Raw genomic sequence first — 17,262 nt, 5'->3', positions numbered from 1 at the left:
TCCGTGAAAACCAAACAGCGTCAATTGTTTCTTAAATACACAGCTGTGCCCAATTTAAGACCAAGGCTTCTTTCTGCTGCTCCTTAACCTGGGGTGGCGAGCCAGGAAGGAAATGAAGAGATGGAGAGAGAGAGGAGACAGAGTGAGAAAGAGAGAGAAAGAGAGAGAGGGGGAGGGAGAGAGGAGAGAGACGGAGAGAGAACAGACTATTTCATGGTACGTCACTAAAGGAATGCTGACATTGGACACCGCGTATCAGTAACCTGTTTATCCCCTTAGAAGGTTGTGAGGATGAGTCAGACAGCAGGCACCGCGATCTGAACAGCTCTGCCAAGAGTTGGGTGTGGACGAGCCCCTAAAAATACTGTAGCCCAGCCCCTCACTTTGAGCTGAAATGAAAGCTGAAAGGGGCTTTGAAGCGAAGAAAAGTGAAATGCCTGGCCCATATTCCCGGCAGAATTGGCTGTAGAACATGAATAAGCCCGGGTGCCCCGAACCAGTGCGGACAGAAGAGCGGATGTTTAGTGACTCGTTGGATGACAAGCACAGGGCAGCCAGGAAGCAAGTGGGGTGTAAGTAAATGTCCCGGCTGTGGTCAGGAAGGCCACGCCTGGTCCGCAGGGAGCTGTACAACACACCTGGGCATTTCTCAGCCTCGGGTCTCTAAGATGATTGGAAGGGAGCCACGCCAGGAACAGAGAGCGCTGTGCTAGGCTTCACTCAACAAGCGGAAGTGTAATTGGCGAACAAACCACAAACACTGTGGAGAGGGCTCAGAGGGGTGTGTCCATCCCTCCACACAAGGAGCCGGGTGTTCTCCACCAAGCACAGCCGGTGCCCCAGCCTGGCCAGGGCTGACTCAGTCAAACTGACTTCTGTCATCAGCAAGCCCTGCACGTGTGTACCCTGCGGTCCCGCCAGTGGCAGAGCCGAGGTGAGTGCTACTTGATGTGAAGTCTTTTTATTATTGTGGAACAGCCTCTGGTTCTGAAATTGCTCAAAGTTCATTTTTCCCCAGCTCTACTGAAATATGATTGACAAGAACTGTGTGTACTTAGGTTGTATAACATGATTTTTTAAAATGTGTATGATGTGGTTTAATAGATGTGTCCATTGTGAACGGATTATCACAGTGAAGTTACTGAACACACCGCACCTCAAATTGTTACACTTTTCTTCCCCAAACTTTATTTTTAAAATCCAGTACCACCTGCTCCCTGAATCTCTTGCTGGTCCCAGCCTGCTTCCCCCCACCCCGCACCGCCACCCCCCACCCCCGCCCCCCACACTTTTGCAAAGGCTGTTTCGTCTGCTGGAAGGTACAGGTTCTATATTTCAGCCAACTTCTACAAATCTCTCAAGGCTCAACTCGGATACCACCTCCTCCAGGAAGTCTTCCCTGACCCCATCGTTTTCCTATGTCGCTTTTATCAGACCATGGATCATACCCTAACATGCTTTCCCATTGACCTGTCCTTCTCAGCGAGTCTGCGGTCTTCTGCTTCTGCCTCCCTTACATTTAGTTCCCTACCGGCTTGCAGCAGGCACTCGACTTGAAGGGATGAAGGGATGAGTAATTCCAGCGCCCACTCCCCCCTCTGAGCACCCTCCTGTTGGGAGGCTCTGGGAGGGGGCTTCCCCAGTGGGTGCTTTTTGGAAGAGAGCAGACTTGTGCCCCATTACCCTGCTGGAGTGTGAGCCAACGCTCACATGGGTCCTCATGTGACCTCTCCTACCTCGTTAAATGGTCACCACCTGTTCAGTCTCTCCTCTAGAAACTCTTGGCCTGAGTTTTCATACTTGCCTCAACAACTTCTTTTCAGTTCTCCCTCTGTCACCTGTAGCAGGGGGGACCAGGCCCCTAGAGCCAAACTGGGGAGACAGCCTCCTGACTGCCCCTCTTCCATAAATCCCCTGCTCCCACGCCGCCACACCCTGAACACAGCTCCAGAGCCCGTCCAGCCCCACAGCGCCCCTCCTTAGAGTCTCCCTGGCCCCCGGGCCCTGGGGGTCGTCTGAGCTCCTGAGCGAGGCTCACAGGTCCTCCCCAGGTGCCCTATGCTACCCACCCCGTTCCTTCCTGACCCTGGGCCTTGTGTCTGTGGTTGTCTCTATTTTGCCCTTCCTTGAGCCCCTCAGACTCCTCCCCAACTCAAAACTCGCTTTCTCCTTGGACATGCAGCCACCCCTCCCCCTCCCACCAGTCTGGCCCCTCTGGGAGCAGGTGGCTGTGCCCCAGTAGGATGGCCTTCTTCCTAGCTGCATGTGAACTCCCAAGGGAGGACAGTCTGTGCTTACCCGCTTCTCTGAGGGCTGACACACTGATTAGCAAGAGAATTGCTATTTACATGAATGTCTAAGCCAACTGGGACTTTTGGTCTTCCCGAAGCAGGGAGCCTGCGGTGGAGGTGAAGGAGCAAAGGGGCAGGATGAGCAAAGGGAGGGGCAGTCAGGCCTGTGTTCTTCTTGGTTGGGAGCCAAAGACAAACACCCAATACCTGCCTTATACCCGCTGAGGGACAGCTACGAATCTGCTAATTCTGCATGCAAAACATCCTCCTCTCAAGCCTATCCAGTCCTGGCATTGGTCATGTTAGCAGAGAGGACTGAGCAGGTGGGCGGGGAGGATTGGATGATAGTAGCAGCTGGAGGGGAGGGGAGGGAAGGGGAGGGGAGGGGAGGGGAGGAGAGGGCAGCAGCTGGTGATGAAGGGGCACCCAGGAAGCACTTGGTGAAATTACTGCACTCCTGGCCCTGCTCTGGTGCCCTGCAGCAGTCACCAAGCAGGGGCCCCGCTCTCATTCTGGCAGGATGCTTAGTGTCCCTTTCCAGGCTAACATCTTCTGGGGAACATCATGGTGTAAAGGAAGAGACAGGATTCAGAACTGTGGAGAGCTGGGCTCAAATCTCAGGTCAGCCATTACTAGCTGTGTTATCTCAAGCAAGTTACTTAACCTCTCTAATCTCCAGACTCCTCTTCTTTTTTTTTTTTTTTCTTTTTCTTTAATGTATTTTTTTCAATTTATTTTTTGAGAGAAAGCATGAAAAGGGGAGGGTCAGAGAAAAAGGCAGACACAGAATCTGAAGACAGGCTCCAGGTTCTGAACTAGCTATAGGCAAAGAACCTGACACGGGGCTAGAACCCATGAATGTGAGATCATGACCTGAGCTGAAGCCGGACACTTAACCAACTGACCCAACCAGGTGCCCCTCCAGACTCCTCTTCTAAGAAATAGAAATTAAAAAAAAACTTACTTCACAGGATTACTCATTCCTAGAGAAAATACTTGTTGAGTCTTCATTTGTATCATCTCTTATTTAGTGAATGGGAATATGTAAGTACTTAAATATTAGTTTCTTTTCTTGCTATTTATTCCCTAGTCAAAGCCCACAATTCTTAGAGAAATCTTCTCCATTCCTTCTCTCCTCCAGCGCACACTATATTTCCTCCAAGGAAAGATCATCTAATAATAATAGTAATACCTAACATCTATCAGGTACTTACTGTGCGCTGGGTACTATTTGAAGTACTTCCATACATTTCCTAATTTAATGCTCATAACACAGTGAGATTGGGATTTTACAAGTAAGGGAAAGGAGGCATGGAGAGCTAAGGAATTTGTCAAGGTCACTCAGCTAGCAGATGATGGAGCTGGGATTTGAACCGGGGCACCCCATTCCAGCCCATGGTCTGAGCCCGTGTGTTAGAGATTGCACAGTTCCGCCCCTCTGGGTGATACTGCGTCTGCAGAGCCGGCTTTCTGCCTAGGCCCTTCTTTTGTCTTCTTTGTTCAGCTGAAGAAAATGAAGGTCACTTTGGGCTTTGGGCAGGATCTGGTGACATGCTCAGTTATACAACCACTTGTGTCATTTGTCCCAAGTCCCATTCCTGTGCCCTTCCTATGACATTAGGCAACACAAGACAATCTATATGAAGGCAAATGGCTGAAATTAATTACTATTTTGAGTAAATCATTTATGACTTTATTCTGCTCGTTGTAACAATCATCCAAAGATATCAGATCTGATGGTAGAAAAGAAAATATTTCCATTAGATACCATAATGTTTGTTTTCATTTAATTAAGACCAATCTGAAATACATTCTTTGTTTTTGCTAGTGTTTCAATTTCTATCCCCATAGATGTTTGTACTGTTGTCTTAGTTTCAATTAGTTTTTGCTGTCTTCCTCGGACGGGGGTTTCTGATGGGACGGGGGTGGAGTATTTACAGTCATCTTTAAAGCATCGCATCCCCAAAGCACAATAGCCACAGTTCAGAGAAGACATTGATGTACAGTCAAAACAAGCCCGGGGGTTCCATGAGCTCAGCAGTGCCGTGTCTCAGCGGCAGGGGTGACCCTGAATCTCAAGACACCCAGAGGCAGTCAATCCCAAGGACCCCTGAAAACAAGCCCTCCACGGAATCTTTATGAACTTTGCTCTTGAACTGAGGTCATCAAAGTCCAGAACCTACATCTAGGGGAGAATGCTTTCTTGTGTCAAAGGTGTCCACCACCCAGGAGGTAAGAGGCAGTGGGTGGCATGGAAAAATTGGGGCATGCTTTTACAGAGGGTGGTGTAGGCGATGAGACATAGCAGCAAGAAAACTACTGGCAGATGAAAGAATTTCCCAGTTCACTGTGTGACTCGACAAATCCCCGAGTTTTGATGTCCTCATCTGTAAAATGGGAATAATAATACTTGTCCTGCTTATCCCCCAGGGACCAGATGAGGAAATTAAGTAAATGAGAGCAATCTGAAAACCATGAAGTGCTCTAGAAATGTATTATTGCTATTCTATAATGTTTATTTGAAGGTTTTTAAAAATATTTTTATTTTTGAGTGAGAGAGAGGCAGAACACAAGCAGGGGAGGGGCAGAGACAGAGGGAGACACAGAATCCAAAACAGGCTCCAGGCTCTGAGCTATCAGCACAGAGGCCAATGCAGGACTCGAACTTGAGAACCGTTGAGATCATGACCTGAGCCGAAGTCAGATGTTTAACCAAGTAAGCCACCCAGGTGCCCCTCTGTAATGTTTATAATAAAGGAAGGGGCATTTCCCCCAGAACAATATATATATATATACTATAAAACAGTGATTTCCACTAAAATGTACCAGAAAAAAAATGGTACAATTCATTATGACAGAACATCTATTGCATTTTTAAACCTAGCAAAAGAGAGACAGCCCTGCAAGCATACTAACAGAACAATAAAACACAGCAAGGTAGTGTTGGACGAGAACTTCCCACGGGCACCAGCCTGCAGTGTTGCAGACTCACGGAGGAGGGTGAGGCCAGTGAAACGTGCACCCTGGAGGAGCCAAGTTCTCTATGTGCACAAGGGGGACCAGGCATAGTCACTGGGCTTCCACCATAGGGTAAGGGGAGCTCAATGGCAAGGCAAATGTTAAAGCCTTCTATGGACTAAATTTTCTCCCCCAAATGCATATGTTGAGGAACCAACCCCCCATGTGGTAATATTTGGAAATAAGGTCTTTGGGAGGTAATTAAGGTTAAATGAAGGCATAAGGATGGAGTCCTAATCCACTAGGACTGGCGGCTTTCTAGAAGGAGAGCGCTTCCTCTCCTTCCCCTCTGCCTCCCTCAGAGGAAAGGCCATGCGAGGACAAAGCAGCCATGGAAGGAAGAGAGCTGACACCAGGAACTGAACCCTGCTGGAACCTTGATCGGGACCTCCAGCCCCCAGAACTGTAAGAAAATAAATTTCACCCAGTCCTTGACATTCTGTGATGGCAGCCCCAGAAGACTAAGGCACTGACTGTGTCTTCATTTTTGTTTAACAACTAAAAGCCCCTGGGTGGCTCAGTTGGCTAAGCATCCAACTTCGGCTCACGGCATGATCTCCTGGTTTGTGAGTTTGAGCCCCACGTCGGGCTCTGTGCTGACAGCTCAGAGCCTGGAACCTGCTTTGGATTCTGTGTCTCCCTCTCTCTCTCTGACCCTCCACTGCTTATGCTTGCTCGCTCTTGCTCTCTCTCTCTCTCTCTCTCTCTCTCAAAAATAAATAAACATAAAAAAAATACTCTGCCACGGAGCTAAGGCTACAGACTTCCCACTGGTGAGTCAGCCACAGCCCTCAACACCTGCCAATTAGCTATCTATGGCTCTCTCTAGCCAATTAACTGAGTATCACAATACCGGGAGGAAAAGCATTAGAAGAGGACAATAGAATTAATTAAATGAAAGCCAATTCAGGAAGTCCTTTCACTCAAGACAAGTGAAGCCATTGTCTACAGGACACAGAAAGGTACTATTTGTGCAGATGTGCTCACTGCCCCGCATGCCTGGCACCCCTACTCCATTAGTGTGCAAAGAGGTGTCAACGCAAGGCTTGCGTGGTACAGGCCTTTTCCCAACACAGAGAATGGGTGACCCTGGAGGGTGCAGAGGGCACCTCAGGCCACAGGACAAAAAGACGGCCCCAGCTTCCTGCAGCAAACATCTGCATGAATTTTAAGACAAAACTGAATACCTTAAAGAACTTTCGGGCATGCCATATTCTGTCTCTGGCGCTGCCTCCAGTTCCACAGGGGCCGTGACCTCTGCCCGGGCAGGGGGAAGAGCCCCAGAACTGCACAAAGCTGCATGCCTGCCACTGCTTCCTGGACTGTCCCAGCAGCCACCCCTCCCCCACCCTCCCCACCCCCGCCTTCTTCTTTCCCACAGACTGATCCTTTTCAAACTGGACAGGATCAGCCCATCCTCCCTCCCTGAGGAAACACCATCCACACCTTCCTCTGGCCTGTGGAGTAAAGTCCGTGTTTAACTTGGCCCAAGGCCTCACAGCCTAACTCCCCACAGCCTTTAATTTAATTTAGTTTAAGTTTATGTATTTTAAGAGAGATAGAGTGAGAGAGAGAATCCCAAGCAGGCTCCTCAGTGTCGGCACAGAGCCCGATGCAGGGCTCGAACTTGCAAACTTGAGATCCTGACCTGAGCCCAAAATCAAGAGTTGGATGCTTAACTGACTGAGCCACCCAGGCGCCCCTCCCCACAGCCTTTTAAGCCTTTGCCATCCCCTTACTGATACCCTGTGGCTGCCCTCACACCTCTCTCCCTCCACACCTCAGCCCCCTGTTCTCTGTCAGTCTTTCCTTTCCTTCCCGGGCCATCCCACCTACAAAACCTTGGCTGTCTGAGATTGGATTTAAAATCCTTCCAGTGCAAAGCTTTCCACCCCCACCCTACCCCCAGAGTCCGGGTACCCGGAACCCAAAGCGAGGTTTGCCACACTTAGTACCCTCAGTACTTAACGACCAGCTATTCAACTTAGCATGTAACTGGCTGTCCAGAGACGCTGACTTCAGTTCTGTTCTCATTGGCTTTTCTAGTTTGCAGAGAAAGTTTCCTGAGAAGTTTGAACTGCTCTTCTGAAATGACATCTCAGCAGATTTCATTTCCAAACAGAATTAAAACAGGAAGTGAAATTCTACAGTGCACTCCACTGTGACAAAAGTCACATTACGAAACCCAAGTGTCCTCATCTATTAGGTGACTCCAGTGTCCGCGGGGACAGAAGGACTTTCCAGGACTCCCACAGTTGAGATTCCCTGGAAATTCACTGAAAGAGGTTCTCGCCACATCAGCTTCACAGCGAAACGTGTGAGGGTTTTGAATGCCACGGAAGCTCCCCACCCCCCACCCCGTAGGCTCTAAGTCAGATCGTGGGAAGAAGGGGCTGTGGGCAGCCAGGCCGGAGGCCAGCAGCGCTTAGAAGACACAAAAGCGTTTCCTTTATTTAACAAAAAAATAAAAAAACCTTTTATGGAAGAAGTTTTGTGTCCCCAGGCGAGTTCTGACTTCGCCAAACCAGATGAGCTAAGCCCTGCCAGCCTCTTCCAGAATGAGAAGAGAGGTGCCTGTCTGCGCACCCCAGGGCCAAGTGAACCAACGGTGACTTCTGTCCCTCTTATACGTAACAAACCAAGCGCCACTCACTCTTATCCCAAAGAACCCATCAAAACCAACCTTGCTGTGAGGACATCGCCAATTCTCAGATGCTTCTGGTTTTGTCTGACTGTGCTCATTTCTTTATTTTCTTGTTTTGATTTTTCCACAACCGGAAGTAAACAATCATCAATAAACAAATGAACAGAGAAAAAGAAATAACAGCCGTGCTGGGAACACAGTGCTCCGAGCCAGCAAGCAGAGAAACGCTGAGGAGAGGATGCTTTCTCCGGATCCTACAATATGCTAATGCTTTGTGCCACCCCAAACTCCGGAACAGCCCCTTCACCCCATTGTTACTGTTTGTTCTGTCATCCACTCATTCATCTAACAATTACTGAGGTTTATTGCACTGAAACTCACCCATTAACACAATGTTGGTGGTTCTTAAACTGAAATGCTCAATCTCCCCGTGACTTACTAAAATGCGCAAGCAGAACCAGAATTCCTGACTTGTGCATCAATGGGTGGAGTGCTGGAATTTGCATTTCTTAAAAGTTCTCAGGTCCTGTAAATGTTCCTAACCCTAGGAGCACTGTCTGAGAAGCCCTGCATAAACATATTCACCACCAAATCCCTGGAAGGCCCATAATTTAGGTGATGCTCAATTATTACTCATTAAACTGAACTGAAACAACCTGGAAACAATCCTGGACTCTCTAAGTTAACAGACTGGTTTGTGCAAAAATTTACACTTTTTCCCTGCTGAAACAGACACAGCTGTGCAAGAACAACTTTACAGAGCATAGTGCTCTCATTTGCACACCAAATATTAGGTTGGGAACCAAGGAATTTGCAGCTTAGTAGTGAGTTGACATAGTTGTGGACATCCTGGGAATTAAGAGAAACAGGAAAATTAGTTCACCATTTTTAGCACCTGCCCCTACAGGCACCTTTTTCTTTTCCTTCTCTCTTCCTCCTCATCCCCCTTCTGTACCCTCTCCCTTCTCCAACCTCCCCCCTTCTCCCCCCTTCCCCTTCCCCCCTCCCCCTTTCATCTTTCTCCCTTCTCCACCCTACTCCATTCTGTTCCCATTTCTCCACCTCCCCCCTTCTCCTCCATCTCTACAAGGCTAGCAGTGGATACTTGTAGAAATACTTTGAGTTCTTTGGAAGAGAGGAATTGTATTGTTTCCAAGTGAAATAAATAATTTCTTTCTGTTCTTCTTTAAGAAGGTAGACAGGACAATATTATCAACCAAAAAAAAAAAAAATGAACACCCAAAACATGTCTTCTTTATACTATTTTGTATCAAACTTTAGGGTAAACAGAAAGCATCACTTTTTTATGACCTTGAAGTCTATAGTCAAAAGTGATTTGTGGATTGGGTGTACTAGTTGGCTATTTTATATAATACTTTTAAATTTATAATGACGGCTTGTATATTATAGTGCCATATCAAATACCGTTTTGTGTTCTTGAGTTACTCTCACTGTTATCAAATCATTTTATTGCTACTCACCAAGTGGGAAACCCGAAGAACCATAAATTGTGTGGGCTTGTAATTTAGCTTTTGCCCTCTCTTGGCTATCTTGCATAGAGAGAAAGTAACTTTATACGTCTTACAATTTAAAAAATACGCATCAGCTATAAATTTATTTGTATCTCAGATTACCATTTCAGGCAAAACTGGAATGTGGATTTCAAATGCAGTGTGTCTTTCACACATCAGTATGGTTCTTTTCTTAGTGTTTTGGTAACTTTTTAAAAATGTTTTATTTATTTTTGAGAGAGAGAGAGAGAGAGAGCGCACGGGCGTGTGCATGAGCAGCAGAGTAATAGAGAGAGGGGGACAGAGGATTCCAAGTGGGCTCTGTGCTGACAGCAGAGAGCCTGATACAGGGCTCAAACCCACAAACTGTGAGCTTATGACCTAAGACGATGTTGACTCTAACCGACTGAGCCACCCAGGTACCCCTGATTTGGTAACTTTTGCAAGGCTTTCTTTATATTAATCTTTAGAAGATGAACACCTTATATAAGCATATTGGGGGAGTGGAGCTAAAAAGGCACCTAATGAAATGTCTAGTAGCAGATTTTTATACTTCTGTATCGGAGTCACAAATAACATTTTGACCACAGGAGCTCTAAATTTTAACCTTATCTTTGGCCATGTGTTTAAGGAGAGGTTGACACATAAACTGACCCTATCCTGCCTCTTGTTAAACAGCACAAATAATCTAGGGGGTGACCATCAACCCCTGAGAGGCTTAGTGGAAAAGAAGCAGGCTTCCTCTGCTTCCCAATGCATAACATCCGAACCAAAATCAGAATGGTGCACATGAAAGCCACAGATGTTATTGGCTCTAGAGTCCCTATGAGAGAAGATTCTAGAAAATTATACCATCTCCTAAGGGTCTTTGTTGTTTTTGAGGATAAATGCTACAAGGAGATGATGGTTGTATAAATGATGGATAGATATTATTTATCATTTATTGAGCCCTTATTGAATGGTGGGTGCTGGGCCAGTTGCTGAATCTTTTTTGTAATAGACACATAATCCACACACCCTAACACTGACCCTCTAAAATTACACAATCCAGTGGGCTTTAGTATATTCACAAGGTTGTGTGACCATCACCATTATCTAATTCTGGAATATTTGCATCACCCCCACTAGATCAAAGTATTATAAAGTCAATTTTCTATGTAACAAGATAAAGATAATTTTGGTCTCTTCGCGGTGGTATAAGAGTTTGTTACAGGAAGAAGCTGGCTTTGCGGAGAAGGTGCTTTGATAAGGCCAAGCCCAGAGCAAGGGGAATGTGACTGCAGAGGAAGGACTCCCTGGGGCCTCCTGAGAGGAGTTGCTGAAGGGCAGGGAGAAGGGACCGTACTGGAGGGGAGGTTTTGTTTTACTCACTGATGTAGCCCAAGTGTCTGGAACAGTGCCTGGCCCATAGCATGTGCTCATTACATGTGTGTTGACTGGTTTAATTCTGCTTTTCTTAGACATCAGGCTCTATTTATATCCACATCTATTAAATCACGTTCTTTTATTTTATCTTGTTTTATTTTTAAGATTTTGGTTTGTTTAAAGTAATCTCTACACCCAACGTAGGGCTTGAACTCACAAGTCTGAGATCAAGAGTGATGTTCCACAACTGAGGCAACCAGCCATCCCTAGATCATGTTTTCAAATCACCTTGTTCAAACTTTCCGAGTCTCTGTTGATGTTTTGTCTCCCTGATCTATCAGTTTCTGAAAGAATGACTTTTAAATCTCCCATTCTGATCAAGCCATTTGTCAGTTTCCCCGTGTGATTCTGATCCTTTTTACTTCACCAATTTCAAGGCTGTGTTGCTAGGCATATCACTAGCATATCAGGATTCTACACTACAAGCGACAGAAATGGACTTTGGCCCATTTAAGCAGAAAAAGTGCCTCCCAGAATTATTGGAAGACCTAAAACAACTGGGCTCAGTGCTACCCAGCCAGGAGCTGCACAGCAAGCCACGGAAAGAGCCGCGTGAGGAAGTTGTAGATATCATGCTACTTCTGCAAAACTACCTGAGAGGTTCCCCAGTGCCTGGAGCAGCTCCCAGCACCTGGAACATGACCCGCAGAGCCAAAATTCTGCCACAGGAACTCAGTCTTGCTGGAGACCCCAGCCTGCTGGAGAAACTCCGTGGTCTCTTCTCCCTTGTGTCACTAGCTCCTAAATGGAGGGAAGCAAATGTTTGTCCATTGGCAGAGCCTAGGTCTCATGACTTGCCTTGGTGGACAAGACACTGGGAAAATGACAGTAGGGTATTTCAAGAGGGAGGTAGAAAATCCTTCAAAACGAGAGGTGGGTGAGGGTGCTTGGCAGGATAAATGTCTATTGCAGATAAATATAAATTCCTGATTAGTATATCTTCTTTTTTTTTATTTTTAATGTTTATTTATTATTGAGAGACAGACAGAGACAGAGAATGAGCATGGAAGGGGCAGAGACAGGGAGACACGGAATTGGAAGCAGGCTCCAGGCTCTGAGATGTCAGCACAGAGCCGGACATGGGGCTCGAACCCACAAACCACAAGATCATGACCTGAGCCAAAGTCAGACACTTAACTGACTCAGCCACCCAGGTGCCCCAAATTCCTTATTATTATATCTCCTTGATGTGCTTTGTCCTTAACTTACATATTTTTGCTGTGAGATAGTACTTTCCTGAGCTGTGCTTTTTCATGGGCCCTGCAAGGCTAATATTGGCCAGGGGAAAGATTAGAGCTAGCCTTCACAAAATTGGAAGGAGTCCCTATCCTGAAGTCTCTGCCCCACCCAGATCCCCACTGCATCTTGCTTTGTTCCAAGCCCAGTAAGGCTTTTTCTCTTATTTCTCTTCCTTCTAGACTTCCCACACCTGCTGCTGGCAGGCAAGTCCAGTCCACCTCCTAGAGAACAGACACTCCTGACAAAGATTGTACCTGGTCTTGCTAGAGCCAGTGTTCCTAAAGGGGAAAGAATCTATCTACAGTTCACTCCCTGGGTTCCCTAAGAGCCAAAACTTGCCCCGGGGGAGCAGGAAGTCCACTTCTGAGAGAAATGAACAGAAAAGGGGAAAAGGGACTTTGGTTTAGCTTTGAGGCTGAAATCTACTTTCACCAAGAAATATAAGCCAGGTACATAGACAAAAAACTATCACCTACTTAAGACATACAACAATTCAGAGGAAAATACAGCAAACACCAGATATCCAGTTTCGCAGACTGAGAAATAAAGCAACACAGTCACAACCGAAGCCCTTTGTAGCCCTCCTGGATCCCACCCGCATCCTACCCCATGTTACATACATTTTTATCATTTCCGTGTGTGTTTTAAGATTTCATATGGATGATAACATACATGTGCATTGTTGGTGGGAGCCGCATCTGCCTCACTGGATGACACAGTCACAGCAAGGAAACAGCAGACGTTTGCACAGCTCCTGCCATGAGAGGTGAAACTGGTATCTCCTTCTGCTACTGGCTCATACTGGGAATGAGCCTGCTGTTATTGATTAGGCCTCACAATGTTCCAAATCAGACTGATATTCCCCACACAGCTACCTCATGAGAAGAAGCATATTCCCACCTCTATAAAGGAGATTTAAATTTTTTTTAATGTTTTCTTATTTTTGAGAAAGAGAGACAGCATGAGCAGGGGAGGGTCAGAGAGAGGTGGAGACACAGAATCTAAAACAGGCTCCAGGCTCTGAGCTAGCTGTCAGCACAGAGCCTGACGTGGGGCTCAAACCCATGAACCACAAGATCATGACCTGAACCGAATGCAGCACTCTACCGACTGAGCCATTCAAGCGCCCCAAGAGATTTTAGATCAAAGCACTGTACATGTTCGTCGAAAGACTCTTCCAAGACGCCCCTGTAGATTCAAAACATAGACTATAAAGGGGTTAAAAACACAAGAGTTGCATTTAAGTCTGGCCCAGAGAAAAGGAGTCTCATTTGGAGATAAGAAATAGAAAACAAGAACAAAACATAGTCCCTTCCCAAGGTCCACGTCCTACAAGTACCCCCCCTTGTACTGACTTCAGTTATGAGGATGGATAAGAAACTAGAAACCCAGGTGCAAGGCCAACACACACAGGCCCCCATTGTGCTTGGGCGTTAAAGAAAGGGCTTTCTCAAGCAACTTGTTAACAAGCATTCTTTCTCTTATGGTTAATGAGCCAGATAAAATAACTCCTAGCCTATCTCTATACAACTTAACCCATGTTTTAATTTTAGCATTACTGACTTAAATAATGTGTGTGTTATCCTGGTTTTGTTTTTTTTTTTCACTAAAAACATCCTGTTATTCTCTTGGTTATAAGATTTACTCAACCTCACTGTAAGTACATTACATGACTTGGTTGTAAGTTGTTAATTAAAAACAAAGTCATAAATATTGGCAAAAAACCAACCTGTGCAAAATAAGATAAGTTTGTTACTTTCTTCTTCTGGGACTGACATGAAGAATGAAGGGGGTGGTTTTACAGAAATACTTCTGAAAAATCTGGTTCTGTACCCTTTCACTGATCAAAGCATCTTATCACAAAAAGTTAGCCACTGTAAACAATTCTATTTTCTGATGTCATGTTATTGCTTGACCTATAAATAGACACCAAAACAGAGCAGAGACGCCTGCCTGGTGATCACAAAGAAACTCGAGGCTCTCTCGCTCCCTTTTGCTGACACCGTCCATCCTTCAGGGAGCCCTGGACCTGCTGGAGCTGGACTCCAGCACATTATTCTGCAACATGGTCTTTCACCCAACATTATGTTTGGGGGATTTATTCACGTCACACACATAGCCTGATTCTTTCTTATTAATGGCTATACAGCACTCCTTTGTATAGGCATACCACAATTTTTTAAATGCTTCTATTGATGGCCATTTCAACTGTTTCCAATATTTTGCTATTATAGGCCATGTTGTCAAAATAGTCTTGTTTATTTTTGTTAAGTTTATTTATTTATTTTGAGAGAGAAAGAGAGAGAGAGAGAGAGCAAGTGAATGGGGGAGAGGCAGAGAGCAAGAAAGAGAGAGAGACTCCCGAGCAGACTCTGCACTGTCAGCACAGAGCCTGATGTGGGGCTCGAATTCATGAACTGTGAGATCATGACCAGAGCTGAAATCAAGAGTCAGACTCTTAACCAGCTGAGCCACCCAGGCACCCTAAAGTCGTCTTGTTTCTATTTATTTCCTTGTGCGTGTGTAGAAGAAAATCCCAGGAAATAAACTACTTGGTTTGAGGACAAACACATCTTTAATTTTACTAGCAATAATGCAGTTGCTTTAGTGGTTGTACTAATTTACACTTTCATAGTATTTTTTCCCCATAGCACCGTGTGGTCCCCAACATTTGTAATTGTCAGTCTGTTTTATTTTTTTCCAACCTAGCAAATGTGAAGTGTTCTGTCACTGTGGTTTAGTTTGCATTTCTCTAACTACTGGTGAGGTTGAGCATATTTGTCATTCTGTTTTCCTTTGTTTCTCTTTCTGGAATTTCCTGTTTGTATCATTTGCCCATTTTTCTACTGTTATTTTTTACATTTTTTCATTGATTTGAAGAAATTCTTTATATATTTTGGATAATCCTTTGTTAATTAGGAGCATCAAAAAGAGCTTCTCTTAGTCTGGCTTATTTTTTCACTTAATTTATAATGTCTTTTGATAGGCCAAAAGTTTTTAAAAATATAATAAAATATTTAAGATATTTGGCATAAACATGAAAGATTGCTGGTGTTCTCCAGGGGAAATTATGCATTGTTTAGAGCACATTTTTCCAGGTTATTGGATTTTAGTCGCTCATTGTTTTGAGCTATTTTACAACTTTTAAGTTGCAAACACTGATAGCTATGCAAAATAATTCTCATCTCTGGATATGAAAATAAAATTCTGTCTGGTGGCAGTTCGGTGGACTCTGTCTGCCCATACCCCCTAACCCCCCTCCCCAAACCAGCCTGTGGAAGTTTATTTCAACATGCCTTTATTCCCTATAAATTCGTAGTTCTCTGCTTTCTCATTTTGATGGTTGTAACGTCTGCCTGGCTCCCTCATTAATAATGAAGTAAATAAAATCTTTTGTTAAAGGTTTTATTCTTTTCTTTCTTTTTAATTTTTTTAACGTTTTTTATTTATTTTTGATATATAGAGAGATAGAGCATGAGGGGGGAGGTGCAGAGAGAGAAGGAGACACAGAATCTGAAACAGGCTCCAGGATCTGAGCTAGCTGTCAGCACAGAGCCTGATGCAGGGCTCGAACCCACGAACGTGAGATCTGACCCGAGCCGAAGTCGGAGGCTCAACCGACTGAGCCACCCAGGTGCCCCTGTTTTATTCTTTTCAAACAATGTTTCTACCCAACACAGGGCTCAAACTCACAATCAAGCATTACACGCTTCACCGACTGAGCCAACAAGGTTCACTGTAAGTAATATCTTTAATATGTGTTAATTTTATGTCTGTCTGATTTTACCTTTTCTGAAAATTTCCTTTAACAAAACATAGTAATCTTTTCTTTTACTTTGTGTTTTTGAGTCTTAGAAAAGTCTCCCCTCCCCCAAGCGTATAAAGACATGCTCACCTATACTCTTTAGGCTATTAAAGTTTTACTCTTAAGGCCCCTGGGTGGCTCATCGGTTAAGCTCTGACCTTGGCTCAGGTCATGATCTCACAGTTGGTGGGGTTGAGCCCCGTTGGGCATTGTGCTGACAGCTCAGAGTCTGGAGCCTGCTTCCAATTCTGTCTCTCCCTCTCTCTACCCCTCCCCTGCTTGTGTTGTCTCTCTATGTCTCTTAAAAATAAACATTAAAGTTTTACTCTTATTATTTAAGTTCTTTGCAATACATTTTTGCTTATGATGTAAGATGATGATGTGATTAATTTTTTTCCCTGTGGAGAGCCAGTGTTCCCAGCACCATTTACTAAACTGTCCACCTTTCCCCCATAATTGGTCATTCTAGCTCTGTTGTGTATCAAGACTCCTTTAAGTATAAGTCTGTTTGGGCGTCCCCGTTCCTTTCTAGCAGTCAACCTTTTCCATTTCTGCTCCAATGTACACTTCCATATTTCCTGCAATATTATAAGAAATCCTAATATCTCCTGCCATTTTCTTTGTATTTAAAATTACCATGGTTGGGGCCCCTGGGTGCCTCAGTTGGTTGAGTGTTGACTCCTGATTTTGGCTCAGCTCATGACCTCAAGGTTTGTGAGTTAAAGCCCATGTCAGGCTCTATGCTGACAGCGTGGAGACTGCTTGACATTTTCTCTCTCCCTCTCTCTGCCTCTCCCCCACATTCTCTCTCCTTCTCTAGATAGATAGATAGATAGATAGATAGATAGATAGGTAGATAATTCTAAAAAAAAAATAAAGTTACCATGGTTGTTATTGGCCCTTTACTTACCTGTATTAATTTTAGAATCAACTTATGAATATCCCCAAAATATCAATTGGGATTTTTCATCTGAATTCTCTTGGATTGGGGCACCTGGGTGGCTCAGTTGGTTAAGTGTCCACCTCTTGATTTCAGTGCGGGTCATGATCTGTTGTTCATGCATTTGAGCCCTAAGCTGGGCTCCGTGCTGGCACTGCAGAGTCTGCTTGGGATTCTCTCCTTCTGCCCCGGCCCTGCTCACACTCCCATGCACACTCTCTCAAAAAAAAAAAAAAAAAAAAAAAGCTTTTAAAATGTTTTAATTCTATTGGATTTACAGATTAGAGAGAATTAACTCTTTAGGATTTTATGTGTTCCCAACCACAAATATAGTATATGTTTTCCATTTGTTTACATTTCTTAAAATATTTTTATAGAGTTTTATAGTT

The 17,262-nt window shown here is 44.8% G+C and overlaps 1 long non-coding RNA gene across 2 annotated transcripts in view; it reads left to right on the top strand.

Moving 5' to 3' along the window:
* Window positions 1-295: 295 nt before the first annotated feature.
* Window positions 296-17,262, top strand: part of LOC115277918 — a 43,867-nt gene continuing 26,900 nt past the window's right edge. Inside the window, exons 1-2 of one of the 2 annotated variants that reach the window (XR_003902587.1) lie at window positions 296-572; window positions 654-934. This is a non-coding gene — a long non-coding RNA (uncharacterized LOC115277918). Of the gene's footprint in view, window positions 935-17,262 lie in introns of both variants that reach the window. The other variant, XR_003902586.1, reaches the window with a different exon arrangement.

The sequence above is a fragment of the Suricata suricatta genome, chromosome 14 (assembly GCF_006229205.1).
Source record: "Suricata suricatta isolate VVHF042 chromosome 14, meerkat_22Aug2017_6uvM2_HiC, whole genome shotgun sequence".
Classification (NCBI taxonomy): Eukaryota; Metazoa; Chordata; class Mammalia; order Carnivora; family Herpestidae; genus Suricata; species Suricata suricatta.
The sequence above is the reverse complement of the archived record's forward strand: the minus strand, read 5'-3'. Positions and strand labels throughout refer to the sequence as shown.